This window comes from Tamandua tetradactyla, chromosome 12 (assembly GCF_023851605.1).
Source record: "Tamandua tetradactyla isolate mTamTet1 chromosome 12, mTamTet1.pri, whole genome shotgun sequence".
Lineage (NCBI taxonomy): Eukaryota > Metazoa > Chordata > Mammalia > Pilosa > Myrmecophagidae > Tamandua > Tamandua tetradactyla.
The window spans coordinates 4,240,801-4,266,787 of NC_135338.1; the positions used below are offsets into that span (position 1 = coordinate 4,240,801).

General features: G+C 41.6%; 2 long non-coding RNA genes across 2 annotated transcripts in view; both read right to left on the reverse strand.

Annotated features, from left to right (window-relative positions):
* The window catches only part of LOC143651185 (uncharacterized), a 32,782-nt gene extending 22,499 nt beyond the window's left edge, over nt 1-10,283 (reverse strand). The window contains exons 1-2 of the long non-coding RNA XR_013159898.1: nt 10,089-10,283; nt 7,883-7,958 (exon numbers count right to left, since the gene is read on the reverse strand). This is a non-coding gene — a long non-coding RNA (uncharacterized LOC143651185). The remainder of the gene's footprint in view (nt 1-7,882; nt 7,959-10,088) is intronic.
* Nucleotides 10,284-10,340: 57 nt separating this feature from the next.
* Nucleotides 10,341-25,159, reverse strand: LOC143651737 (uncharacterized). The gene is made up of 4 exons (XR_013160178.1): nt 25,046-25,159; nt 23,623-23,855; nt 11,149-11,266; nt 10,341-10,814 (listed from the first exon to the last, which is right to left on the reverse strand). It is a non-coding gene; the product is annotated as an uncharacterized LOC143651737 (long non-coding RNA).
* Nucleotides 25,160-25,987: the final 828 nt, after the last annotated feature.

Here is a 25,987-nt window from a genome sequence, read left to right on the forward strand (position 1 = left end):
TTAAGCTTAATAAGTACACTAAAGGTGGTTACATAAGTGAACGCCCTTTTTCTTAGGAAATGTACAAATGAGAGTATTAACTGTTCAAGAAGCATGATGAATAAAAACTACACTCAAGTGTTCTTCACTAAAAGGGGGAAGAAATGAGACAATTAGTTTCAGTGGCTAAGGGATTTCTACCAGAGTTGAGAGTTTATACTGGCGGATGTCCTTATGTATTACATCCTTTTTGGTTTATGGTGTATTGGAATGGCCAGAGGGAAGTACCTAAACTGTTGAACCGTGTTCCAGTAGCATTGATTCTTAAAGACAATTGTGTAACTATAAAACTTTTGCAATGTGACTGTGTGATTGTGAAAAAAAAAAAAGATGTACGGCTTAAAGGTGATAAATCAAGAAACACAGACACAAGGATATTATTGAGAGTTCTAGAAATAAGCTTTAAAAGGACCAAAATTAGGAATGGTCCAAAGTGGCTAACTCCAAGGCATGAGACAAGTTGTGAGTTGGAGACAGGAGAGCAGAGAGATTTTTTCTTGTCAATTTATATTGGGGGTTGAATTTTTATTCCCATGACCATATATTTCTTTATATATAATTAAGAAAAAGTAGAATTTTACATAGAAAAACCAATAGGATACAATTTCAGAGGAAAATCCATGGTGATAATTATATTGTCATATAAAATAAAATGTATTAAATAAGATAAATGACCAAGATTTCAATTCAGAAGCCAAAAAAGAACAAAAAAGGAAGCCTAAAGAAAGGAGACGGAATTAATAAAGACAGAAGTAAAAACTTAGAAGTGAGAAAGAAGACAACAAATAGAATTAATAACAGTAGTTGTTAGCTTTTTGAGACATTAGACATATTAATAGAGATATTTGTAAGTTTGATCAAAGACAAAATTTCTACTTTCCACAGTGAAAGAAAGATACATTCTTTTCCTTCTGAATGTGTGGACTTTTATAAAAGCAAGCTTTACTGCTGTCTCCGATCCTTCTCGGCTATTGTGGGAAACAAACAGGAGGATCCTTAGCCAGAGGGCAATTAAAAGTTCCAGTTACTCTCCATCCCAGTCAGGAGATGAACCCTTTAAGGAGAGGCTGGGCACTACTGAAGCAGCCTGTAGTTCCTGAAAAGAAAATGAATTCCCTAACTAGTTAAAGAAATAGATTTAGTCCTGAGAGACCTTTTAATTAAGTAGGTAGGTAGGTAGGTAGAAAAAGTCAACACTACTTTATTTCAGCATAAAATTTTCACCTACACAAAGTCAATGTGTTAGGATCAAGTTTAGTCAAATGTTTGTTTAAGGTCCACAGGCATCATCTAATTTAGGAGACAGTGAGATGATTACTGAAAAAAAAAAAGTCTTATTAAAAACTGCACTGGTTTAAAAGCCCAGATTCCAAAAGAATTTTCCCAGGGATCATTGGTTAAAATAGATACAATAAATAGAAATTAAAATTCCTGGTAAAATAGGCAATTTTCTAGGAAAAAAGAAATGACAAGAATTGTCTCAAAAAGAAATCAAAGGCCTGAATAGATGACAGTTTTAGAAAACAGATTGTCCAAGGCCCAAAGGACTTTTGACACAAATTCTTTAAGATCTTCAAGGAAAGGAATGAAAGGCAAAGAAAAGAGAAATGGAAGCTTCCATTTTTTAGCACAACTCTGGCACCAGAGTCTGGCAAGGGAGGCAATGAAAAAGAAAATTAGACCATAGTTCTTGACCTGGGGTCTTTAGACCCTGGGATAGCCGTGGTTGAAATTTGAGGTTCAACAAATCCTTGAAATTGTTTGGAAAAACGGGATGTAATGTGATATATGTTTTGTTTTTTTTTTAACCTAAGGAGAGAGTACAAGGCTTTCAACAGATTTTCAAATATGTCTGTGACCCACAAATAGAATCATGACAATAGAGCAATTTCATTAACAAGAATAGATATGTTATCAACAAGTCACAGATTAACAAAATGAATCTAACAATGTATTTTAAAAAACATAATATCATGATCTAGGAGATTTTGCACAAGGAATTTGAGATAGTTTATACAAAGGAAGCCACTTATGTTAACAGTGATCATCTCTGGGTGGCCAGAATATAAAATTTAATTTTCTTATTTTTGCTTTTCTGTATTTCCCAACTTTACTACAATGCACATGCACTGCTTCTATAATAATGAAAGAGTATAAAATAAATCTTGTGCATCTCAAAAGTCGTTATTGGTTGGGCCACGGTGGCTCAGCAGGCAGAATTCTCACCTGCCATGCCCGAGACCTGGGTCCGATTCCTGGTGCCTGCCCAGGTTAAAAAAAAATCATTACTGAAAAAGTTTTAAAAAGAAATCTATAAATATAAGGTACTCTATTTATAAAGGAGACCATCTATAAGTTCACATTTGTAGAGAGCAAAAAGATATCAAATGAAATTAAACAGACATTTCTGTCTAAGAGCTATAGAAACCAGAAATAAAAGGACACTTGTTTAATGTAGTAAAATAACAGCACTAAACATCATATTTTTTAAAAAGAAAGAACTAGTAAAGGCACTGTCAATAATATTAGGAACAAGACAAGGATGCCTTATTGCTAATTTTATCCAGTTTTGTTATTGAATCTCAGGCTAAGGTAATAATACACAGAAAAAAAAATAGGCTGAACAACACAAAAGTTGTCATTTTCATAGGACAAAATGGTCAATAAACACTGGCAATTTCATATGGTTCAATGTGACAGATACTTGAAAAGAAGGGATTTATCATTATCTGCAGGTGATACGATGGTCCACCCAGAAATGCAAGGAGGTAATAGGAAATGGTTACCAAAAAATGAGCGTTCAGTAAGGAGGTCAGCAAAAAGAACAGCTTTCCTAGATCCCCAGTAGTAATAGGATAGAAATTAAAAAAAAAAAAATTTAATTTATAATAGCAATTTAAAAAGTTTTTATTTATAATAACAATGTAAAATATTTTCATTTATAATAAAACTATAACTGAAATAAAATGAATAATAAAATTTATTTCTAGGTATAAATTTAACAAGAATTGTGCATGATCTATATTAATAAAACTTCCCTGAAAGTCTTTGCTTTCGTTTCCTAAGGTTATAACAAATGATTACAAACTAGGTAGCTTAAAGCTACAGAAATTTATTCTCTCAGTTCAAAAGGTCAGAGGTCTGAAATTAGGATGTTGATAGGGTTAGTTCCTTTTCGGAGGCTCTCGGGAAGAAACCACCCCATGCCTCTCTGCGAGCTCCTGCTTGTGGCTGGCTGCCTTTGGCATGCCTGGCTTGTCAAGGCATCCCTCCAGTCTCTGCCCCTGTCTCCACGTCTCCTTCTCTGGGTCTCTGTGTGTCCTTTTCTGACTCTCATAAAGACACTCTCATTGGATTAAGGGATCATTCTAATCCAGTATAATTTCATCTTGATCCTTACCTTTAATGACATCTGCAAAAACCATATTTCTAATTAAGGTCACATTCGAACCTTCTGGGTGTACGTGAGTTGGCAGGAAATACTACTGAATCCACTGCAGGCTTAGCATGACATAAATAAATAAATATACCATGTTCCTGAATAGGCGGACTCGACATTGTAAATATATCATTTTAAATTATTAATTACTTAATTAATTAAAAACCTCTAGTGTTTTGAAGCAGCTAGAAGGAAAAATCTGAAATAGTGAAATGGTAACCGATGAACCCTGAAATCTGTTCTGTAACTACTTGTTGAAGTGTACTTTAAAAAATCACTGCTTTTTCTTTCGTTTGTATCTATGGTATTTTCAACATTAAAAAATGCTTTAAAAAAACTCAAAGAACAACAAAGTTAAATGGACATAAAATAAAATAATTATAAGAAGGCAGGAAGAAGGAATAAAGGTAAGACAGAACCAATAGAAAAATAGTAGACCTAAACCCTACTATATCAGTAAGCTCATTAAATGTAAGTGGACATCAGACTGCTTTTTAAAAGACGAAATTATATGCTCTTTATTAAAAACAGTCTTTAAACATAAAGACATAAATAATTTGAAAGTAAAAGGATGGAAAAAGGACATAGCTGAAAAAACTAATGAAAAAGGCTGGTGTGGTTATATTTATGAGACAAATGGACTTTCAGGCAAAAAGTACTACCAGAGATAAAGAAGGACATTGCACTAATAAAACAGTTGATTAAAAACAATTCTCAATTTGTATGGACATAATAACACAGTTTAAAAATAAATAATGCAAAAAAATGCAAAACTTAACTGAATGTAAAAGGGAAATAGACAAATCCACAATCATAACGAGAGGTTGCTTTTTTTTTGGCATGGGCAGGATCTGGAAATTGAATCCAGGTCTCCGCATGGCAGGTGAAAATTCTGCCACTGAGCCACCACTGCACCACCCAATGAGAAGTTTTAACACTCACTTCCCAGTAACTATTAGAAACAAGATAAAAAAAGTCAAAAGGATATATTTAAATAGCACTATTAAGCAATCCGACCTAATATATATTTATAGAAGACTATACCCAATGTACTTTTCAAATGGACATGAGATACTCACCAAAGATAGGCCATATGCTGGATCATAACACAAGTCTCAACAAATTTCAAAGGACTGAAACCATGCTGAACATAATCTGACCACTAGAAATCAATATAGAAAGATAAGTAGAAAAATCCAAATTGTATGAAAATTTAAAAACATGCTTCTAAATGACCCATGCATCAAAAAGGAAATCTCAAAGGAAATTAGAATACATTCTGAACTGAAGAATAATTAAAATATAACATATCAAAATTGTGGGACACAGCTAAAGTAATGCTTAGAAGGAAATTTATGGCTTTTAGTGAATGCATTGCAAAAGAAGAATGGTGGAAAATCAATACTTATGCAAAACCCCCTAGGTCAAAATACAATGTTAAACAAAGAAGAACAAATTAAACTAAACAAAATAGAAGTAAGGGAATAATACAGGTAAATGTAGTAAGCTATGAAACAGAAACTATACACAATAGAGAAAATCATTAAAGCCAAATTTTTTCTTTAAAGAGAGTAATCTAGCTAGAATGATCAATAGAAAAGAGAGAAAACACAAATTATCAATATCAAGAGTTTAAAAATGTGATATCACTACACATTCTAAAGACATTAAAAGAATAATAAGAGAATACCATTGTCATGGTCAGGTTCATGTGTCAACTTGGCCAAGTTGTGGAACCTGTTTGTCTGGTTGGGCAAGCACTGGCCTGTCTGTTGCTAGGAGGACATTTCATAGAATTAAATCATGATCACATCAGCTGCATCCATAGCTGATTCCAAAAAGGGGAGTGTCTTCTACAATGAGTGATGCTTAATCGGATCACAGGAAGCCTTTTAAGGAGGATTCAGAAGAGACAGGCTCTTCCTGTCTCAGCTGGTGAGCCTCTCCTGTGGAGTTCATCCAGACCCTCCATCGGAATCATTGGCTCCACAGCCTGCCCTGCGGTTTTGGACTCTGCCTTCCCACACGGTCACGTGAGACACTTTTACAAATTTTATATTTGTGAGTGTTCCCTGTTGATTCTGTTTCTCTAGAGAACCCTAATTAACACATTTTGGTACTGGAGAGTAGCTTGCTACTGCAGTTTGCAAATACTAGATATGTTGGAAGGATTTTTTTGATGGCTAAGGAGAAGATTTTGGAGGAACTGTGAAGAGAATGATGGAGAAGTCCTGGAGTGCTTGAAGAGACTATTGGTGTAAATGGAACCACTGCCAATCTGGATAAAGGGGGACACAAAGGGACAGTTTGGAGTTTGCAGAGTGAGAACCATGGAAGCTCAGGTCTGAAGCCAAAAAACATCAGCTAGGACAGTGGACCCATGTACATGGAGAGGGTGAGTTTGCCCTGAGGGCAGAAGATGAGTCTCCCGTCTGATTGCAGTGGAAGAGTCGTGCCACCTCAGGCCTTGGAAAAGGTACAGCATGCTCCTTGGGGACTGGGGAGAACCTGGCTGCCACCACATGGAGGGGTTGAGCATGGCAGAGAGCTCAGGGGTGGCCCCAATGCCTGGAGAGAGTGGAGCTGAGAAAAAGGTGGTCTCCTCAATGTTCCCTAAAGTTGATTTGGAAACAGGTGGGCTACTGCATGGGCCTTGGAAAGGGTGGGACTGCCACTTTCTAAGCTGAAGGATAAATGACTTTCAGACTTCGAAATCCAGTGGTGTTTTCCCTGCAGGTTTTCCTTCCAATTTCTCCCTGTGGATCCTGTGACTGTCCCTCCTTTGCCTATTGGCACCAGACAACTTGTTTTGAGATTCACAGGTCCACAGCTAGAAGAGGATTTTTTGCACCTTAATATTGTTTAAGGTGATGTGTGTAGTTGCCAAGTTGACAAGGGGTGGACATGTGGTAGTTACATTCAGTTGTCAATTTGGCCAGGTGAAGGCACCTAGTTCTGTTGCTGTGGACATGAGCCAATGGCATATGAACCTCATCCGTCGCTGATTACATCTGCAGTCGGCTAGGAGGCATGCCTGCTGCAATGAATGACATTTGATTTAATTGACTGGATGCTTAAATGAGAGAGACTCAATGTAGCACAGCCCAAGCAGCTCAGCGTACCTCACCTCAGTCCTCACAGCTCAGGCCTTTGGAGATGCAGAAAAGAATTACCCCGGGGGAAGTTGTTGGAACCCAGAGGCCTGGAGAGAAGACCAGCAGAGATCACCCTGCGCCTTCCCACATAAGAAAGAACCTCAGTGGAAAGTTAGCTGCCTTTCCTCTGAAGAGCTAACAAAATAAATCCTCTTTTATTAAAAGCCAATCCGTCTCTGGTGTGTTGCATTCCGGCAGCTAGCAAACTAGAACAATACTATGAATGACATTTTGCCAATAAATTTGACAACTTAGATGAAATGGACAAACTCTTTGAAAAATATAATTAATCAAAACTGATACAAGAAGAAATAAAAAACACTAGTAGTCTGATATATGTTAAATAAATTGACTCTGTTATTAAGATAATCCAGGCTCAAGTACCTTCAAAAGTGAATTCTTTCAAATTTTAAGGAAAAAATCATGACAATCTTTCTCAAACCCTTTCAGAAATCAGACAAAAAGGGAACGATAACTCACTTGTTTTATGAAGCTAACATAAATCTGATACCAAAACCAGGATCCTTTCTGAATTTGGGTGCAAAAATTCTAAATAGAACATTGGTCACTTGAATATAGGGATTTAAAAAAGATAATACATCATGAACAAGTATGGTTTATTCCAGGAATGCAGGGCTAGTTTAAGTTAGTCTCAGTCAGTCAGCGTCATGCACAGAGGGCTCAGTGGCAGAATGCCTGCCTGCCCTGTGGGAGACCCGGGTACCATTACTGGCCCAAATGTCAAAAAAGATAAAAATAAGTAAAAATCAATCAATGTAATCCACCAGATTAACAAAATAAAGGGGGAAGAAAACATATAATTATGTGAATAGAGAGTGAGGAAGCAGATGATAAAAATATAACATCCACTCAGGAGAGAAGTTCTCAGCAAACTAAGACTGGAAGGGAACTTTCTGAATCTGATAAAAATGATCTTCCTAAAAGCTACCGTCAACATTACATTTAATGGTAAAATAGCAAATGCTTTCCCCCTGAGGTACAATGCAATTCATGCTGAAAAGCATGTTTTTTTTTTAATAAATGGAGCTAGAACTATTGATAAACATATTGGGGGAAAAAAGGGGAACTTAATCCCTGCTTTACACCATATACAAATAATTGATTTGAAATGACTCATAAATATAAATGTGATCATTAAAATAATAAAACTTCTGGAAGAAAACATAGGCTATCTTCATGACCTTGGGGTCATCAAAGTTTTCTAAAACAAGATACAAAAGACTATTACCATAGGGTGGGCCACGGTGGCTCGGTGGCAGAGTTCTTGCCTGCCATGCTGGAAACCCAGGTTCAAGTCCTGGTGACTGCCCATACAAAAAAACAAAAACAACACTATAACCATAAAGGAATAAGATAATTGGGCTTCATAGAAACCATCTATTGAAAAATAACTTAAGAGAAGAGGAAAGTCACAGACTGGAACAATATTTTTATTGTGTATTTACGTATCTATCAGTCTATGTACCTACCTACCTACCTACTTTTATCCCTCAACATAAGGTATATATCCTGAATGTATAAAGAACTCATATAAATCAAAAACAAAAAATATACAGCAATTTAAAGAATGAGTTAAAGGCCTGAACAAGTACCACACAGAACAGACTATCAAAATGGCCAATAAACATTCATCAGGGAAATGCAAATTAAAACCACAAGATAGCATAATACATCTACCAGAAAGGCTAAAATTAAAAAGACTGAAAATGTCGAGTATTGGCAAGGATGTATAGCAACTGGAACTCTCATTCAATTGGTGGTGGGAGTGTAACTTTGGAAAACTGTTTGACTTTATCTATTAAAGCTAAACGTATACCTACTCTAATGATTCAGCAACTCTACTTCAGCCAAGAGAAATGAGGATGTATATGCAACAAAAGACGTGCATGAATGTTTACAGCAGCTTTATTCATTACAGCAAAAAACTGGAAACAACTCAAATGTCCATTAGTAAGAGAATGGATAATTAATTATGGAGTATTGATATAATGGACTGCAAAACAGTAATTGAAAAGAATGAATTACTGATACACATAACCTGGTGAATCTCACAGATATTATGTTGAACAAAGGAAGGATACAGAAAATTGTGTAATTTCATTTATATTAAGTTCAAGAACAGGTAAAATGAATTGCTGTTGAGAGACGTCAGAAGTGTGATCACCACTGGGTGGGTGGTTGAAGTGGCAAGAGAGAATTTTCTGAGGTGGTGGAATTGTTTTAAATATTAATCTGGTGATGGTTATTTAGATGCATACGTATGTACAAATTCATTGAGCTGTATACTTCAGATTTGTTCACTTTCAAATGTTATTATGTCTATTTTAGACATAATGAAAAATGCTAAACTTCATTTAAAAAACAAGAAGTAAAAAATTAGCCATATTTTGCCAATCAGATTAGCAAAGATTAAATAAATAGTGTAGCGAGGCATTTGAGGAAAGACAGTCTCTTGTTCATTGCTGGGGGAATGCAAAAGGGTGCAAATTTTTAAAGGGCAATCTGGCGATACACATCGAAATATTAATATATATATTCTTTGATCAGCAGTTTCCCTTTTAGCAATTTACCCTAAGGGAATAGTCATGTAAGTCCTCAAAGATATATGTGGAAGAGAGTTTTAAAATCTTTTTTCTATAATAGAAAAAGGTGAGGGGGAAAAACCAGAATGTTGATCAATAAGAGAGTAGTTCGATAAATAATAAAATATCCATGAAATAGAATATCGTAGTCATTAAAAAGATTGAGGTACGTCTACATGTTTTTGCTTACTAGAAATGAGACTATGAACTGGGTAAACAAACTTGGGAAAGCTCAGGCTTCTAGCCGCCACCCTACCACTTATCTAGTCACTTAGCCATGCTTTGTCTCAGTTTCTACGTTTGTAAAATGAAGCTGGCAACGCTGCTCCTACTCAGCCATCTTACAAGTATGGATCCAATGGAAGAACCCCTTTGAAAAGGAGAAAGCATAATAGAAGTGCAAAGTATTATTCTGAAATAACATTCTTTTATTACCCAAAATGTGTGTTCTTCCTCTTAAAAAACCACTCGTTGCAGATTTCTTTTCCCTATCATTTATTCAAACCAATATTTCTAAAACTGTGGGCAGTAGACTAATTTCCAACAAAACAGACTTGGAGAAGTCATTTAAAATACAGATGTGGTGCACAGGTGATTCAGTAGTAAAATGCTCACCTGCCACGTGAAGACTCAGATTCAATTACCAGCCCAGGCAACCCCCCCATTCTCCCACCCAAAAAAGGAAAAAAGTACAGATGACTGAGCCTAGTCCCAAACCTACCAAAAAGTCAGTTTTAGAACCCCTGATTTAGGTGGAAATAGACATTAAGGCAACCTCCTCACTTTCATCTGGGCTGAATCCCAGCCTTGGTAGCAGGCCTTTGAGTCTGGCTTTGATCTGTCTGGGCTTACCGTTGACAGTCCCTGCAGAGGTCAGATGGGCTGGTAAAGTGGGACAAATGGTGCCCTCATTGACTCCAACCCAACAGAAGCTGAAGAACATTCAGTGAAAAGAACAATGTGATTGTCACTTTGTAGACAAACATGAACCCAGTTTAGCTTTTAAGGACTGTAGCTGTTGGAAAACACCGTCTCCTGGGCAGCTGCTTTGGCTACTGTCCCCAATTAACTTAGCAGAGTCTCAAAAATAGAAGGCAGCCTCTGTTCTGTTATATAATAAACAGTTCTTTATTTGAAATGACAATATTTACTTTTCCTATAGCGAACCCCAGCAGCCTACTAGGCAGTGGGCAAATAGTAGAAATGCCTACAATGGAAACTTGAGAAAGCAGTTTAGCTAGTACATTTTAACTTTCGACTTAATCAAGAAGCAATTAGAAGATCCCCTTCATGTTACTTTCATATTCTATCTAGTTTACATGGGGTCATGGATTCCATGTGACTTTGCTACCACCACGGATATCTTCCTTCTTTTTGTGAGTCTTGAAGCATGTAGAACAGATATAAGGTAGTGAGTTCTCCAATACTAGAGTGTTTATGCAGAGCAGGCAACTGTCCCATCAAAAGTGTTTTCTGAGGGATTCTCTCAGAGCGGCAGGTTCAGCTGTTGACCTTTCAGCCTCTTCCAACAGTGAAGAGTCTTGTGTCTGTGTTTCCAGGATCTCATTTTCAAATGATCTTTAAAGGGAGAAAAGTACTTAGTTAAAATCATTATTAACCTTTTCCAGTATTTACTCTCCCTTTATGAGCAAGAAGCTATGATCTATGTGGGCGTGTTTTCAATTGTAAAAACCCTTTATATACTATTATAAACAACAAGTGATCACTATTTTCAGTGTGGACAACTGTTTTTAACTTCCGCATAGATCCTATTTTATTCATATTAGGGCAAATCTCCAGGGTCTCTAGATTTCCTGCAATCTTGGGGGTGGAGTTTTCCAAAAGGATGACACCATCCTTAAAAGGCTCAAACACAATGAAACGATGTTTTTAAAACTTTTGATTTTTTTACCTGAAACTGTTGAGCTGTGTTCCAGTAGCCTTGTTTCTTGAAGATGACTGTATAATGATATAGCCTTTACAGTGTGACTGTGTGATTGTCAAAACCTTGTGTCTGATGCTCCTTTTATCTAGGGCATGGACAGATGAGTAAAAAACATGGATTAAAAATATACAAATAATGGGGGTACAAAGGTTAAAATAAATTGGGTAGATGGAAATACTAGTGGTCAATGAGAAGGAGGGGTAAGGGATATGGTATGTATGAGCTTTTTCTTTTTTATTTCTTTTTCTGGAGTGTTCTAGTTTGCTAGCTGCCAGAATGCAATATACCAGAAACGGAATGGCTTTTTTTTTTTTTTTTTTTAAAGGAAAGACAGAGAGAAGGAAGGAAGGATAGAAGGAAGGAAGGAAGGAAGAAAGGGAAACATCTTTTAAACATTTTCTTGTTTTTATTGTATTCTGTTTCTCCGTTTTTGTTACATGGGCTGGGGCCGGGAATCGAACCGAGGTCCTCCGGCATAGCAGGCAAGCACTTTGCCCGCTGAGCCACCGCGGCCCGCCCTGGAAATGGAATGGCTTTTAAAAAGGGGAATTTAATGAGTTGCTAGTTTACAGTTCTAAGGCTGAGAAAATGTCCCAATTAAAACAAGTCTATGGAAATGTCCAATCAAAGACATCCAGGGAAAGATACCTTGGTTCAAGAAGGTCAATGAAGTTCAGGGTTTCTCTCTCAAGTGAGAAGGCACATGGCGAACACAGTCAGGGCTTCTCTCTCAGCTGGAAGGGCATGTGACGAATACGGCATCATCTGCTAGCTTTCTCTCCTGGCTTCTGGTTTCATGAAGCTCCCCGGGAGGCATTTTCCTTCTTCATCTCCAAAGGTTGCTGGCTGGTGGAACTCGCTGCTTCGTGGTGCTGCAGCATTCTCTGCTCTCTCTGAATCTCTCTGAATCTCTCATTCTCCAAAATGTTTCCTCTTTTACAGGACTTCAGAAACTAATCAAGACCCACTCAAATGGGTGGAGACATGTCATCCCCTAATCCAGTTTAACAACCATTCTTAACTAAATCACATCAACCAGGGAGATGATCTCATTACAGTTTCAAATATACAGTATTGAATAGAGATTATTCTACCTTTATGAAATGGGATTTATATTAAAACATGGATTTTCTTAGGGGGCATACTTCCTTTCAAACCAGCACAGGAGTGATGCAAATGTTCTAAAAAATGGGCATGGTGATGAATACACAACTGTGTGATGATATTGTGAGCCATTGATAATATTCCATGTATGGAATGTTTGAATATTTGTATGTTAAGATTTACCAATAAAAATATATTTTTTAGAACTTTTGACTTTAAAGTTGGCATTCAGGAGATAAATACTGGCTGTTTGTTTTCCATAATACTCCTGGGCACTATTCTTTCAAAAATGAGATTTGCTTAGTTCATGTGAATGCTCTTTTGGATTTTCTTCAGAGATTTTTCTTTCTTGTCTCATTCTTGTGGTCTGGTGTCATTTCCCTGATAACCTATTCAGCAGGAGCAATCAATTAAAGAGGACAAACAATTTCCTATCTAGCTAGTAAGCTAGAAACAATTCCTACAAAATTTTTTAGAAACTCAGATTCTCCCCCCTATCAAAAACCTAATCTAAAATTCCTCTTTAAAAATGGTCCAGAAAATGTGCAAATTTAAAAATGTTTCTGCATGAGGAAGAACAAAGGAATGTCAATAATGCAGGGTGTTGAAAATAGATGGTAATTAATATTTTAAAACTTTAATGTATGTGTGAGACAAGCAAAAAATGTTTATTTGGTACAAAATTTGTATTTTGACTAGTGCATTTCCTTATATAACTAATGTGGACAGCTTAATCGAACACCATAGTACTTGGAACCTTGTGTAGGGCATGAGATTTTGTAGGTTTGTCCAGAGTGTTATCCAGATAAATCCCAGAGCGATTTGATCAGTGAATAGGGAAGTATTTGTAGAGTCCCCTAGGGGGAATGGTGAGAAAGGGGGAAAATTCAACTTCCCCAAGTGGAGAATTCTTGGTATTCTCATAGGCAGTAGGGACAGCCAAAGCAAGAGGCCTAGTCTCCAATCTTAGGGTTTGTTCATATGAAACTTAACCCTGCAAAGGATAGGCTAAGCCTACTTAAAGTAAGGCCTAAGAGTCACCCCCAAGAGAACCTCTTCTGTTGCTCAGATGTGACCTGTCTCTCTTTCGGCCATCACAGCAAGCAAACTCACCACCCTCCCCCTCTCTGTGTGGGACATGACTCCCAGGGGTGTGGACCTCCCTGGCAACGTGGGACAGAAATCCTAGAATGAACTGGAACTCTGCATCAAGGGATTGAGAAAATCTTCTCCACCAAAAGGGGAAAGAGAGAAATGAGACCAAAAAAAAGTGTCAGTGGCTGAGAGATTCCAAACAGAGAAGAGAGGTTATCCTGGAGGTTATTCTCACACATTAAATAGATATTGCCTGTTTAGTTAAGGTGTAATGAAGAGGCTGGAGGGAACTGCCTGAAAATGTGGAGCTGTGCTCCTGTGGCCATGTTTCTTGAAGATAATTATATGATGATATGGCTGTCATAGTGACTGTGTGGTTGTGAGAGACTTGTGTCTGATACACTTTTTGTCTACCTTATCGATGGACAAATAAAACATATGGATTAAAAATAGGGGGAACAAATGTTAAAATATATTTAGCAGATTAAAATGCTGGTGATTGGTGAAGGGGAGGGGTAAGGGGTATGGTATGTATGAATTTTTTTCTGTTTCTTTTTTATTGATTTTTCTGAATTGATGCAGATGTTCTAAGAAATGATCATGATGATGAATATGCAAGTATGTGAGGATAGTGTGAGTTATTGATTTTATAACAAGAATGGAATGATCACATGATAAAAATGTTTGTGCTTGTATGTGGTTATGTATCATAAATAAAAAATAAATAAATTTTTAAAAAATGAACAACATTCTGTACCTTAAATACTTAAGTTGCCAAAATGGGTTTCTAAACTGTATTCAAGCTGATATCTTTAAAAACACCATTATCATAAAATAAAACTTATCAGAATAATGAAAGAAAAAAGTGGTCCGGAGAGGAGACAACCAAATCAATAGACTGAGCCCTCAATCTTGGGGTTTGCCCCAGTGAAACTTATCCCTGCAAAGGATAGGCTAGGCCTACTTAAAATTATGCCTAAGAGTCACCCCCAGAGAACCTCTTTTGCTGCTTAGAGGTGGCCTCTCTCTCTCTCTAAGCCAATAGGGCAAACGAACTCACTGCCCTCCCCCTCTACATGGGACATGACTCCCAGCGTGTAAACCACCCTGGCAACATGGGACAGAAATCCTGGGATGATGTGGGACTCAGCATCAAGGGATTGAGTAGACCTTCTCAACTAAAAGGGGGGAGAGTGAAATGAGACAAACTCAAGTGTTAGTAGCTGAGAGATTTCAAACAGAGTTGAGCGGTTATCCTGGAGGTTATTCTGATGCATTATATAGAAATCCCCTTTTTAGTTTATGGTGTATTAGAGAGTCTAGAGGGAAGTACCTGAAACAGTAGGGCTGTGTTCCAGTAGCCATGTTTCTTGAAGATGATTTTATAATGATACAGCTTTTGCAATGTGACTGTGTGATTGTGAAAACCTTGTGTCTGATTTTGAAACCTTGTGTCTGATGCTCTTTTTATCTGTGGTATGGACAGATGAGGAAAACATATGGATAAAAAATAAATAAATAATGGGGGAACAAGGTAAAAATAAATGGATTGAAATACTAGTAGTCAATGAGAGGAAGGGGTAAGAAATATGGCATGTATGACTTTTTCCTTTTTTATTTATTTTGCTGGAGAGATGCAAATGTTCTAAAAAATCACGGTGATAAATACACAACTATGTGAGCCATTGATTATACACCATGTATAGAATGTTGGTATGTCAAGAATGTTTGTATGTTTGTTGTTTACAATAAAAATATTTTTAAAAATTTGTTTAAATTGTACAAAGAAAAGTAAATTCTGCAAAGTAAAAACTTGGGATTTGTACTTTTTTACTGATGATAGAATCCTCCTCTTTGATATTGCTACCTCAGGCACAGTGAAGGTTTATTCTCAATGTGTAGCTCACCAACCAGCTGCATCAAAATTACCCTCCCCCTGTCTACGTGGGACATGACTCCCAGGGGTGTGCACCTTCCTGGCAACGTGGGACAGAAATCCTAGAATGAGCTGGAACTCAGCATCAAGGGATTGAGAAAAACCCTACAATAAGCTGAGACTCAGCATCAAGGGACTGAGAAATCTTCTCGACTGAAAGGGGGAAGAGTGAAATGAGACAAAATAAAATGTCAATGCTTGAGAGATTCCAGAGTTGAGAGGTTATCCTGGAGGTTATTCTTATGCATTAAATAGATATCACATTTTTAGTTAAGATGGAGTGGAGAGGCTGGAGGGAACTGCCTGAAAATGCAGCGCCATGTTCCAGTAGCCATGTTTCTTGAAGATGATAGTATAATGATATAGCTTTCACAATGTAACTGTGTGATTGTGAAAACCTTGTGTCTGATGCTCCTTTCATCTACCTTATTGACAGATGAGTAAAGCATATAGATTAAAAATAAATAAATAATGGGGGAACAAATGTTAAAATAAATTTAGTAGATTGAAATGCCAGTGATCAATGAAAGGGAGGGATGAGGGATATGGTGTGCATGAATTTTTTTCTGTTTTCTTTTTATTTATTTTTCTGAATTGATGCCAATGTTCTAAGAAATGATCATGATGATGAATATGCAACTATGGGATGATATTGTGAGTTACTGATTATATAACAAGAATGAAAATATCATATTGTAAAAATGTTTGTGTTTGTATGTGGTTATGTTTCATAAATTAAAAAAAAAATGAAAAAAAATTACCTGGGGTCCTTGCTAAAATGCAGATTTCCGGGGCCCCCTCTTTAGACCTGGGGTTTCAAAAACTCTGGGGGTGGGGCCCAGTGAACTGCCCTGTTACAGGGACCCGGGTCACTTGCTTGTCCACCAACGTTTGTGAGGCATGCCCGAAAGATTGACCAAATCCTTAATTTTCTAGAATTTCTAGTATTTCTTCCCCTAAATAAGCCAAAGAAAGGGTCACAAGTGTTATTCTAGGACAGCCCCAATCTTGTCATAGACTATATATTCTATTGTAACCCTGTTTATGAACACTAAATAGTTTCTCTGTGGGACAGTTAAGCTGTAGTAATTACCTCATGGTTCTGTAATCTGTCGTCTCCTCCCACATGACATTTGTACCAACTAAGGCTGTGGCATATTTCCAGACAGGATGGAGGAATAGCCAGACCTAGGTGGACTGATGCCACTTCACATCACACTTTTTTCTTGGTAATTTAAAGACATTTAAAAAAATCTCTTACAAATCTCCTTCCTGAATTACAGTCTTTAACTTGAAGGGAAAACATTTCATAAGGACTCACTAAATCCAAATAATTTTCATCACTTATCTCTTTATGGAAAATTGTTTTTTTAGATAAATTAGGAAGAATCTGGGATTCATAGTTTTTGTCCCCAAGCTGCCTCTGGATTATACAACCACAGGCAAATCACACAACCTCTCTGCCAATTTTTTTGTAACAGGGATAATCACTCTTTGTAATAAGGTAATATCTCCCAAAAGTTCTGAGGAGATGAATGAGATCAGGCTTGTAAAATGTTAAAGTCTTGAGTGAAGGATGTTATTAAAAATGTAAAGTATTAGTATTCCTTTTATAGGTCTTTGGTGAGTTATCAACTTGTCAGTGATGAATCTGCCTCTTGAAATATTTCACTTCTTGTGTTTTCAGGCTTACCGGAGTGATACAATCTGTTCTTCAATTTTCCTAGAGTATTTTTAAGAGCTTTAAAATATAAAATACAAAATGGCAACATTACCTCTCTCTCCAACATACTTACACTCACATTGCACACACCTGCACTCCCCAAGACTATGGTTTGCACCCTTCTATTCACTTTTTATGGACTGGATTGATTGAACTTAGCATACCATTCGGGTCATCAAGGCCTCAAGTGTTTTGGGTTAGCTAAAGCATCACTAGCTCATTTGCAGTAAATCCTAATGTAGGGAAGTGATTAGAAATAAATTATTTACTTGATGTCACTCTTGGTTATGAAATCGTTCTGCCAATCTATAGTGTCTGTTACTATTATGTGCACACTGTTGTTTTTAATATTCATTCATGCAAAATTAAGGATTTTCGAGAATCTAACGAGAAAGAAAGCAATACCAAAACCTATCTGCAAAATCACACTCATTAAGTTCTTTAGTACTGAGAAATCTCTAATTGGTTCAAGAGATGTTTGAAGGTTATTCTGCTGTTAACAATTTTCAGTATAGGAGAAGGCATTTTGAAATATCACTGAGTCTACCTGTTTGGAGTTGATTACCATACATAATTGTCTTATTTTTTAAAGTTTATAAGGACAAAATATATAACTTTCATGTAAAAGTAGAAAAACTGAAAAACAACCAGAAGCTAGAATATATAGATAAAAAGAGAAAATGGATTGACAGAACAGATATAAAGAAAAATAAATAAAGAATGAATGTAATGGTGTGCCGAGGCAGCTTCTCTTGGACAGTATGTCCATCTGGGAAAAAATTGTATTTTCCAGAACTGAATAAATGACAGATCACTACTGAGAAGTTCCTTGCAGAGTTACATGAAAGAAAAGTATTTATAGCCATCTCTACAGTGGCTGCAAAGTGATCTGGGAGCAGTTCTCCTGCTTAGGTTGAGCTGACTTCACTTCTTGAACAAATTTGAGGATTAAACATTCACAAATGTTCCTAATATTTTCTGAACAAGGAAGTGAGATATTAGCACATTTTTTTTAGTACTGTATTTACCATTATAGCATCTGTCAGTCTTAACTTTAAGCTTTATAGAAGAATCAATATACCCTGATTTGAGTTTCCCCCACATGGTTAAAATAAAATCTGAAATTTCAGTAACCGGCATGAAAATTTTTAGTAGTACCCAGGAATTTTCAGGAACCAGAGCTTTTATATACTATGGAAGTTTTAATGTTTTGAAGGTCCAGTAAATTATGTAGTGTACAAGAGTGAAGTCTAAATTACCCACTCAGAAGGGTAACCCTATAGCCCCCAGTCTGGATTCATGTATGCAGAAGGACAGATACACTTCTCTTCTCCTGGGAAGTCGAATTCTAAAAAGCTATCACTCAGAACAGACGGTTTTATGAATGCGTGAAAAGAAAAGGAAAGATGACAGAGTTGCTATAAAAATGAAAGGCCTTTGGAGTATTAACAGCTAAAAACATTACAGCTTAAAAGGAGCTGTGAAACAAAAATCAGCTTAAAACTACACATACAAAAAAAAAAAAAAGAAGAAGAAGAAGAAAAAAAAACTTGTGCAGAGGGTTTGAAGCATATGGACACCCACCCAGTTTGCAACGAGGGCACTGGGAGTCCCAGACTTTAGCTTATTAAAGATGACCTTTCCCCTCTCTAAAATTTCAAAGCTGACGTTTCAAGTGCTGAGCAGACTGTGTGCCATATGTAACATGACCTCAGCTCCGCTCTGCCTGAGCACCGATGGCATCACTAATGAGAGGTGAAAGGTCCTTTTCTTGCAGCTTTTTCAGAACTCCACCAACTCTTCGCCTGTGAAGTCAGGCTGCTCCCTCCCCCTCCCTTGATTTCAAGAGAGCTGCATATAATACACAGCCTCAAAACACTTTATTGCTGGTCGATTTGCCTATAGCCACAACCAAATGGCAGGATGTACAATCACATGCAGAAGAAAATATTTATTTTGACTCAGAAGGCAAAGGGTTTAAGAGAATATTGTATTAACCTTGCCTTTTATCTATGTCGTAAAGAGGTATTCTCCAGTGGCCTCCACCGAAGTTCAACTTTTTAAAAAAAAAATAAAGAGCATCAAAGACTTTTAGGAGACTAGGTGTGTGTTTAACTGAAAGGAGTAGGAAAAAAGAGAAAGCTTTATTAGGGAGGAAAGGCAGCGTTCACAAAGCTGGTCAGAGACAGCAAAAAAGATGTATATGGTGGAATCTGTTACAGGCATTCCTACCAGCCAGTTCTTTTCTTTCTTTTTTTTCTTGCTGCTTGGAAACAAAATCGCTTTTTCTTTCCCAAGCAGGTTGTTATCATATTCATGGCATGGTCAATTTCCGTTTGCCAAGAAAATATTTAGGTTGATCAAAGAAATTAGAAAATCGGATGACTGGAAACAGACGTTCCCAGAAGAGAAGCGTTTCTCGATGTGCGGAGGCAGGCGGCCGGCAGCCCACCCAGAAACTCGTAGGAAATAGCTCTCCTGCCCAAAGCGGAACTACAAGGCCACCTGGATTCCGCGAGAGGAGCTGAGGAAGAGTCAGGAAGACTGCCCGGGGAATTCCTAGGGAGATATGAGCTGGAGATACAAGAGATGACCGGTTCTAGTGCCTAAGTACAAACCAAGAAGCCCTTTACGTCCATAAATCCAGTGGGACCTTTCAAGGCAGAAGAGAAGTGAGTTTGGGATCTTTTTGTTTTTTCTTTGCCTAGTTCGTTATGAACCTGGAAAGACGGGGACACATTATCCTCTGTAGATAACAGAAGTGTGTACCGTTGGGATGGAAAGATAGGCTTGCGGTTTCTTCCGAATTAATATACATTCGGTTCTTTTAAATTTTGTGGGTTTGGGTAGGGACTGGCTGACAGTTTTCTTTGGGGCACTTCTGGTCTCTGCACGTGCGCCCCAGGCAGTGGGGTACTGGAAATAAGAGCATCTGCCATCTCTCGGTTGTTCCTGGACAAGGAGCGAAACCAGGTGAGGCTCGGCCGTGAAGGGTTAGCTGGCGTCGCGGTGTCCCGCTGTAGGGCCCAGGGGACCCGAAAAGAGGTCTCCTCTTGGAGAAAGAGGACCCTGACTCTCCAGAGAGAGAGAGAGAGAGAGAGCGAGCGAGAGAGAGATGGCGTGAAGGAAGGTGGCCGTGAGAGGAGCAGAAGGGGCCTGGCGGGCTCCCCTCGCGCAAGCCCCGCTCTTGGGGACGTGGCGCCGGCGGGTTCCGGCAGGGGCCGAGCGGTCTCCGGGCCGAGAGTCGGCTCCCCGCCGTGCAGGCCCCTCACCCGGGGGGTTCCTCCGGGCTGCTTTTCTAGTTTGTTTCGGTTCCTGCCGGCTAGGCCAGGGTTCCTTCGCCAGGAAGACAGCGCCCTCTCTCTCCGCCCGCCGCGCCCGCCGCGCGCCCGCGCCCCTCCCAGGTCCGCTGACCTCCGGGCGCCTCCGTCTCGCCCCCGCCCCCGCCCTGCCCCTCCTCACGCCCCTCCTGCTCTTCCTGACAGCCTGGGGGGAGCGACCCTCGGAACCGCGGGGACTGCGGCCTGCTCGGGGCCCGGCCGCCCGCCCACGCCCGGCCGGGAACGCGCGACCTCCGGCCGCCCGGCGGGGCGGGGCCGTCGCCGGCGCAGTCGCGGCGCGCCCTAGTGCTCGCGCGGCCCTCGGGAGGGGTGGGCTGGGGGGTTCCCGGCCGGCGGCGGGGCGCCGGGGGAGTACCGGCTGCTCCGGGCTTGGCCCTGCGGGTCCGCGGGCGGGACCGCGAGCGCCGGGTGCCGCGAACCCTCCGCCCAGTCCGCGGACGGCGGGGTGGCCGCGCTCCGGCACTCGCGCACCTGGCAGAACAGCTTACCTGGGGCCCCCGGCTGGGCCCACGAAATGTGGAGTCGGGCCTGCGTATGGGGTGGGGGTGGGAGGGCGGCGGGTCGGCTTGAGTAACAAGAGAAGACCTTACGGCTCTTTTAAACACTGAAAGCACTACTTGCGGTCCGCACGCTGCCTGGAAGCCTCATCCTGCTGGCTCGCCTCCAAGCCCAGGTGAGACGCACAGAGGCGTAGGAGCGAGTGGTAAGCACAAGCATCTTCTCATCACCTTCCACCAGTATTTCTTTCTCCAAGGATCCGGGACTCAAATCGCGGCCCACTCGGAGGCAGAGGCGGTCAAGCTCTGTCTGCGAAAATCCGTGTCATTTAGAACCCAAACAATGTGCTCGTGTGGGAATGCAGTGCACAAAACATTTGCCACGGAGTGGGTGTGCACCGAAAGGGCTCCCACCCACCCCCCCGAACCCGCGCCCGAAAAGCCAAAGGGACAGTGCGCCTCGAGTTGACCCAGCTGCAGAGCTCAGGCGGCCCCCAGAAATGCACTGAGTCACGAACCACCGTCTGCCCCTAACAAAGCGATCCATGTCGGCAGCTCAGCACTCAATTTGTCCACAGTACTTTCTTCCGCAATTCAGATGCATTAGCTCGTTTTTAAAAGTATCACGTCAGAGAAGTGGCAATTATCCGAGGCTCGGGTTACGCTAAATGGCATTAGACTGCGAGATGGAAGAATACGCACAAATGTTGCAAACATGCTGGATCGCCTCGCTGCCGGGCCTGGGCCCTCAGGAGGAGAAGCGAGCAAGGAGCCGGGGAGAGGAAGGCAAGCTCAGGTTCCCACCCTTGGCTCTTCTCCGAGTATGAGAGAGATGGAGGTGCTGGGCCTTGTCCCTAGCTAGAGGTTAAGGATTCCGAGTGGATGGACGCGGAGGTCGGAGCCAGTTCCAGGCAAGGAAGGCAGGGAGAAGGGGCCATATCCCGACATGACCGGACCAAGCTTCTGGACTCGGAGTTTCGGCTTTGAGTCAGGAACAGGTTGGATGCTCCTAGCACTGAAGGGTTGAGGAAGGGGAGAAAGGTCAAGGGTTAACTGGGGGGTGGGATGGGAAGAATCCAGTTTTCCCTTCAGGAAAACGACAGTAAAATTTGGGAGGGGAGAGGGACTGGGAGCAAACAACCAGGAGTAAAGAGAAGCTGACTCTGTGAGCGAGGGGCAGGCCTGGCCTGGGAGCTGGGGCGAACGCTGCAATGTAAGCATTGGAGAGGCCCAGAAACCACCAGGAGGCTCCGCAGCTGAAAAATCTGCTCTGCCGGGGTGAGTTTGGGCATGGAAAATGGAGAAAAAGGAAAAGCCAAGTAGCGAGAGGCGTCTGGGTGCCGCAGCACCGCGAGCAGACTTCTGCTCGCTCCAGCCGCCCAGCCCGCTGCGGCAGCCACGCTGTGCGCGTGTCTCTTTCTCCTTCTGCTCAAACCAGCCCCCACATCTTGAAGTAATCAGCAGCCGAGAAAGGACTCGTCCCCCTGGCATCTCAGGTTAAAGAAGGAGGTCCAGGAAAATGTGGTAGAGCCATTACAAGAAACCCGAGCCGCAGTCATCAGGGACTCCAATTGCCATCGCATTAGGATTGATTAGAGACCAGCAGTACCGTAATGACCCGGAAAGAGGGGCAGCCGGGGATTATTAATATCAGAATGTTGGGAGTGGGGGAGGAGAGCAAAGTGGAGAGGGAAAAGTTTTAAGTTACTAGGATTTATATATAAGTGCAGGCTTACCTGAGGAAACCGGATAGTCAGTGAATCAGGCAAACAATAAATCTAATTGCATCTAAAATTTCACGAAGCCTGATTTTTTTTTTTGAAGGGGGAGGAAAATTCATTGTGAAAAAAACAGGCCAACATGACAGTTGCTATAAATACGTAATTTTATAAATACATTTTTAGACTACAGGTGAAGAGTGGAGGGGTGCAGGTGAAGAGTGGAGGGGTGCCGGATGCCCTCTTTCCTTATCATTTGGTCTCTCTCTCTCTCTCTCTCTCAAAAAAAAAAAAAGACTTTGGAGTCAAACTATCATGGTTTTCCTCTCCTGGGAGTATATTTTTAGTCATTTGGGATCTTCTCTCCAGGGCTGTGGGGTGATGGAGTGGGCATTTTCACAAGGTAAACCAGATTTTATAATCCAAGACGTGATATCTGGGTAATGGTTTTGTTTTTTGTTTTGTTTGAGACATGAATGATCAGGATCCCAAAGAGATGTGGAGAAGAGAGTGGTCCTTCTCCTTCTTGGGACTATGAGCCAAAACAAATCAGCCCCTGATGGTCTGGGCTGAAACACAGCTCACTGGATAATTAGCTCCATCTTTCCAGTCCACCCTAACTGTTTATTTAGTGTCACCCTGCATTACCGTCACTAGCACTTTCCTCTGAACAGGACGAGCTGCAGGCTTTCACCTCCCAAAAGGAAATTCTTCTTAGCTTAGACAGATGCGGTATTCAGGATGTACATTAGTTTAGAAAAAAAAAAAGTTGATTGGAAATTCAAGGGAAGATAAGGATTCTTGTAGTTTCATTTTGTAAACTTGCCCTTAGGAGATATTTTTTTTAAAGTGTGTGTGTGTGCAGACAGTGTCTTAGAGTCTTAAACCTGATTATTGCCATCTGCACCCCTCCCCTACCCCTATTCACTTTCCAGAAAGCTACCTGCGGCTTAAACCCGGGCACGAACCATCTCCGAGTACCGCTGAACCCGGACCGCCCCCCCCCGACCCCAAGTATGCAACCCACCTTCTCCCGCCCTGGCCGCGGGCGCTCCCGGCTCTTGGCCGCACCTTCACTGAGCTTGGCCTCGGGACCGACTGGGCCTGGCGCGCCATCTGCACCCTCTAAGCGCGAAACTTCACGGCACTGGGTCGGGGACAGAAACAGGCTCCCAGAGCCTAGGGAGAGAAATGGAGAGATCCAGACAGAGGCAATCGGAGGTGGTGGGGGACAGAGGTTCACACACAAAGAGCTTCTTTCTGAATGAAGGAGAGAGGAGAACGAGATATAAAGAGACACACGCCTTCAGAGAGAGACTCGTCGCAGGGGCACCGAGAGGGTGAGAGGATGAGCCCCATTAAACCTGCCGCCCCCCACCCCAGCTCTGTCCCCTCCAATCTGAGCTCCCGGTGGTGTCTCGGTCTCTTTCTCCCTTCGCTGCCGCCCCCGCCCCCCACTCCCCCGGACCCACTCTGGGCGATGGGAAGACCATATTTTCGGGAGCCGCTCGGGGCCGCAGGGCTTTTAGCTGCGGGCCGGGCGTGCACAGCGGGTTTTGTTTGTCCAGGTGTGGGGGGCGGGTGGGCGGGGGGGAGACGACCCCGGGGCGCTCTGGGCTGGCGCAGCGTTTTCGCACCAAGGAAACTGGAGGCTCTGTTCGCGCGCTCCCCGCCTCCAGAAGACTGCCTTCCTCCATACATGCATAAATATATCAGGGGAACAGACAAATCCTCATTGTTCAGAAATAAGCCGGAGAGGCCGGCCGGCTCCCCTCCGCCCCGCAGAGCGAGGCGGGGAGGGAGGGAGGGAGGCCCGGGCCGCGCGGATCCGGTGTCACGTTGCAGATTCCCACTAAAGATAACGAAACGTGATCTATTTTTCAGAACAGCAAGTGGATGGGAAAGAACCTTGACAACACCAAACTCATTTACTAATGGACTGGTTTTGGGTTTCTCTTCTCCGGGTCCGCAGATCGCCCTGCCTAAGCCTTTGGCTTATTCGGAAAAATGACTTCTCCCGGGAGGCAGGTGGGCGGCTGCTCCGCCACCACGCGGGACTCGGGACCCAGGCTCGCACGGGGCGAGGGCGCTCGGAGCTGCCCCACCAAGCAGAGGGGAAAGACGAAAGCTTTCTCTTCGGCCAGGATTTGAGGAGTCTCCATACACCCAGAGCGACGGCACTGATTTATTGAAGAACCACCTCCCAATGCCCTCCCCTTCCAAATATCTAGGGGCCGAAAAGGATCCCGCTGTCTTTCTTGATGGCGAAAGAATGACAAGAAAGCGGGTTGGGAGTCCCAAATCGTCTCGCTCCCAGCCGGAAGGGAAACAAGCGGGTCCAATCTGAAGGTTTTTCAACCCAGGCCTTTAGTCAATTTAGCCGAGGAACACCAGCCTCGTGCCTTCGCAGTGGCCTTTCCGTGGACAGTTGTGCCCACACTGGCCTTTACCTGCATAGCGGAGCCGAAATCCGGCGTCGGGCGCCCCTAGCCCGCAGCGTCTAACCCTCGGAAGGCGGCAGCCGGAGGGCTAGTTCTCTACGTCCCCTTTAAATCTCCGACGCATCTCTGGTTTTCCAGTGATTTGCATTGACAGGAACGGTTTTATGTTACCAGAACAACTTAAACCTTTCTGTGCGCGATCTAAAATGGATCATTTGGTTTATGTGGTTTGTAAATTCATGTCATTTTACCTCTTTTAGTGGTTCCCAGTGAAAGGTTCCATTTTGGGAAACCTTATACATCCGAGACAATAATTAACATTTATAACAATTGGCTCTCCTATCCAAGGGATCGAAATAGCAGGTAGGCTCCTCGGTACAAAGCGCAGAGTACTTTTCCTTTCTGGTTAGAAGAACCATTAGTTTAAACGGGAGGAGAAACGCTGGCTGGCGGGCATGGCCTCCCAGAGCCCCGGACACTACTTAGCACCTCCGCTGCCTGCAATCACAAGCACGCACATGCTGGTCGTTCCAGTCGCCGCCAACATCTAGTACGTCCTGGTTCCTCTTTGAAGAGAGATGAAAAGAAGTGGGAAGAGCGATCTGGAGGAAGCCGGGGGAAAAGGGGGTCGCAGTGGTGTCTAATTGCCATCTCAGCTGTCCGTCACCACTGTAAATTTATACTTGCCCTTATTTGTCCAAGCTATGCCTCATTTCCTTATACAACAATGTTAATTACAAAGCACAACCTATACTCAACGTACCGTTTGTATTTTAAGAGACGCGGCTGTAGTTACAGTCCCCCCTTTCCCCTCCCCGCATTATAATTCTGCGCCCTTGCTCCACATTTTAGGGTATTAACTGATTTTTAGAGCCAGGTTAAGCCTCCGTTCCGGTCCTCACACAGCTGTCTTGTCAATAAGGATCTGTTCCAAGCAGAGACATTCCTTCT